This window comes from Myxine glutinosa, chromosome 1, assembly GCF_964187855.1.
Source record: "Myxine glutinosa chromosome 1, kmMyxGlut1.1, whole genome shotgun sequence".
Taxonomy (NCBI): Eukaryota; Metazoa; Chordata; class Myxini; order Myxiniformes; family Myxinidae; genus Myxine; species Myxine glutinosa.
In genome coordinates, this window is record NC_136261.1 from 227,976,277 (window position 1) to 227,980,650 (window position 4,374).

General features: G+C 39.6%; 1 protein-coding gene across 1 annotated transcript in view; it reads right to left on the reverse strand.

Annotated features, from left to right (window-relative positions):
- Window positions 1-2,040: 2,040 nt before the first annotated feature.
- The window catches only part of ISCA1 (iron-sulfur cluster assembly 1), a 56,576-nt gene continuing 54,242 nt past the window's right edge, over window positions 2,041-4,374 (reverse strand). The window contains exon 4 of the mRNA XM_068127856.2: window positions 2,041-4,374. This exon is cut by the window's right edge and continues 183 nt beyond it. The gene's annotated coding sequence lies outside the window, so the exon portion shown is untranslated.

Sequence of the window (4,374 nt, forward strand, 5' to 3'; positions counted from 1 at the left end):
CTGTAACATCCCCATATTTGAATCCCCTTCCCTCCAGCCCTCTAAAATACTGGATCCACACATGTATTTGAGCTTTCCCATTTGTGCCAAAATTGGTGAATCATAACCCTTTAGACATCACATACTGAATCAATACCATTGCAGTTAAGCTGCTTATTTCAAGGATCCTCACATGGTGCAAGCTGTAGTGTAATGAACTATTTGAGCTATACTTGATTACTGTAGCTCTGGGTCAATCACTATGCACAGTTTTGGGGAATTTATTTGCAGTTGTAAGAATTGACCACACAGATGCCCGATTCTCATAACCATAAATATTACAATGTTCATCAGAAACGTTATACTTGTATACACAACTGGTGTTCACAGTTTTGTATGCAAGTATAAAGAAACCATGGACGTTTCAAATGTCTGTTAGGTTTTCGGGCGAGAAAGTGTCGCATTACTGCGGATTGAGTCAATGTCAGACAGAGTTTGACCTGCATCATGTGAGGATCCATGTTTTCCCCACTGCTTTTTATGATAACAAACCCCCATTTGTTCACCTTCCCCTAACCCTCAATCCTCATTAGGATCCATGGGCCTGATCCCTCCATTCCATCGGGACTGTGGAATTTTTGTCACAGACGATCACTGAGTGAAGGGGTACACACTCTCGGCCCTTCACAGTCATAAAAGACACATAAACATATATTAGGCCCCAACTTGGTGTCGGCCAGGCTGAGCCTTATATTTTTGTCTTGTCCATCCATCCATCCATATGGAGCATCCACTCAATTTTTTTTCGGGCAAGGACATTTTGTAATATCACCAATTGTGCCTTTAATCTGTGGGAATCAAGGAAATCACCATAAAAGCTGGTGACATTTTCAACTCCGCTTCTGAAAATTCTTCCCCTTTCCAGCCAGCAATTATGATGCACTAATGAACCCCTGAATTACGGGTGATGCCTTGTCAGTTAAGTGCTGTTCTCACCCTTCTCTAAGAATTCCTCTTCTCCTTTGTGGTGCATCATTTTTATCATGCCAGTTTGTCTGCCGATCCATCACCTCTTGCCATTCTGCTCCACCACGAACCTCAAAGCATGTATCGTGTTATAATGGAGCAAACGTATATGGTTATGTATGTATATTTGTGACCAAAACGTCTTCTTCACATTTTCTTGAACAAATTCTGCCATGTTGCACATATATATATATAACACAAGAGACACATTCGCAAGTTGCCTGTATTCATCAGCGCTAATTTTTTTCAACTTTGATTTGGTTAATCGAGATCTGGGCAGAGGAAAATATACGCTATAAAACCCAGCTGGAAGTCTAAGGTAAGCGGTGTATTGGGGGCATATCTGCTCTGTAAGGCTGGCAGTTCAACTTTCCCATCCAGTTTTTGATAAATTTGTGTTGACTATCAAATTCCACCATGTTCTTTATATAAAGCTAACCTCAGGGAACACATTTGTGATGTGTATTAATCAGCACCATTTTTTTTGTTACTTTGACTTAATTAATAGACCACGTTTGGGGTAATCTGCTCTAAGGCTGGCAGTTCGACTTTCCCGTTCAGTTTTTGATACTGCATTGTCTTTGCCGTCCAGCTATAACTGATAATTTAAAATAAATATTAATTTGCACTCAGTTCCTTTTTATTTATCAGTGTTGGGTTCTGACTTCTGATTTGCAGTATATATATTCAGTCAAAGTACAAAATATATTTGGCTGACCTTCCCTCCACCCCCTCCTGTAGCACCATACACCCCATCCCCCCTACTAATCCACACCCACCATTATCTGAAGAGAGCAGACATGGTCAAAGATGCTTATGCCTATGCAGAAATGTGTGGTGAGGCACGCGAAGCACGTCGATCCATGCTAGCCAAAATAATTGTTCATACTCCACCAACCACTTTTGAAAACATTCTTGGAGATAGTTGCAATCCAAAAAAGATGCCGAAGCAGCAAGATTTCCAATGCTACAGAACCATGGGGAATTTTACAGAAAGCGATTGTCTGATATCGATTTTGAAATCGTTAATGAAGCCACGTTTGAGGACCTTTATTATAGAACATGTGATAAAGGTTCATTTCTGAAATTGTACAATGTATAATGTCTACCCTGATCAAGTTATACAGGAAGTCATATTTGCATTGGTCAAAGCATTCTGAATTCGAACCAAGACGGAGGCCACATCACCTATGTTGTAGAACAGAGGTGCATCAACAAATTGCTTGTGAGGATTAAATCAGCTGAAATTCATAAGACACAGCACAATTTGCTCATGCTGGTCTTTAACCGAATGCTTTTATGGTGCAGTGTTGTTCAAAAATGCCCGTGGATTGGTGTGCAGTCTTAAGCGTTCCCACATGCAATCAACGATCATGCAAGTAAACAAATATCCTGCCTATGGTGAGCAGATTACTACCCGGAGCAATGCAAAATAATTGGATATCGGTGATGGAAGTATGGAAACAATCATCAATTCTCAATGGAAATTCAATAAGGCTAGTGCAAGGTGGGTACAAAAGGAACTCTGCTCTACCAGATCGAACACGTAGTTCCAATCCATCCCCCATACTTGTCACCTTGTGATTTTCATCTCTTTGGACCACTCAAAGAACAAGTAGATGGCATCAAATTTACGAATGATGATGACATCAAGCACTTGTACCGAAATGGCAGTGAACCCATCACAAAATGTTATATGACGGTGGCATAAAGGCACAACCACATCTGTGGAAGAAGTGTGTGTGTGTGTGTGGGTGTGTATCAGCGTCTGTGTATACCTTCAAAATTGGTGAAGCTTCACCAATCACAATGTACTTTTTGATTTTGTGGCACAAATAGTCCATGCCAAACATGAACTACCCTCGTAATGCATAACGCATCAATATAGACATTATATTTTGGGCGATGCAAAATGTGAACAATGTCGAACAAAATGCAATTTGCTCGAAGTAATATACTTCTCATAGGTTTTATAAGTACAATTAGGCCGAGGTTGAGGGAAGCGATGTCGAGGCCGTTCATTCCTGCTACGTGAAACAACCTGCAACCCATACCTACAAAAAGCAGACTTTTTGGAACTCTGGCCTCATTTTTCATGCAATCATCCTGTCACTTTGCTCAAACATTCTCAAGTAGGTGGCATAAAATTACGAATTTGAAATACTTCAATATCAATATCATTTTGAAATACTTCAATACGTAGAAAAGAAAAAAATTCAATATAATTTTGTACTTCCAAAAAAGCTTAAAGCCCGGCTATACAATATATTAGGTTTATCCCTGCTACGTGAAACACCCTGCAACCCATACCTACAGAAAGCAGACTTTTTGAAATGCTGGCCTCATTTTTCATGCAACCATCCTGTCACTTTGTTCAAAAATTATCCAAGGGTGGGTGCTCCTCTTTTGAAAGTTTTGTGTCAATAGCCCAAGCGGATGCGGAGAAAATGAATTTAAAAATGAATCAAGGTGAAAAAGTGAAGACGGAAGAAAAAGAAAGGGAGGGCCTCGCCGACATTCAACAACATGGTCAAGGATGATTGTGGACGTCGATAACTAGTTCTGTACAATCTCACTCCAATCCCCATTTAGTCCTTTCTCAAAGATCATTCAATCCCCACATATACATACATACAATGATTCCATGTCACACTACCAATGGTTTGAAATGTTCCTCTCACATAAACCCTTTCAGATCATTACAATAATACAATATACACTGCATACGTATAAATGTCCCGGTGAAATATGTAACCGAGTAAGCAGACTCGTTTCAAGATTTCTAAAAGTTAATTTACAATTCACAAATCATCAGTGAGATGTTTACTGAGACAATGCAACGGCAAGAGGTACAGCAGCCTCATTGAGTGGCAGAGCACCAGAGTGCAAGGACAAGAAACAAAATCTTACAAACAATTTGCAATCCCATCCTAAGAAAAGGAAAACAATAAATCAATTTTAACAGAAGTTAATATCAACAACAAAAAATAAAAGTCATACATGTTTTTGTGCGTTTAACTGTATCACACAGCTTCTGGTTTGGCGGCTACGACTGTTAAAAAATATATTTAAATGGCATTTTAAAACATCAGTTTGATCACATGCAAAATATGCCAGTATTGGTTTTTAAATGTAATATATTTTGTAAGTAACACAAGCAGTTTCTCAAGGTTATATGACAGCACAGCACCTGAGCAACATTTTAGCTGCCAACTTTACAATAAATCCACACGCACATACAAAATGAAGAATTCGCGCAAACTAAATGCGGTGTGAAAATGCTGCAGTCTAATTCAAGGACAGCGCACAGTCAAACCATACCCCCTGCAACTGCCACACCACTCCCTGATCCACCCTTCCTCTCACCCC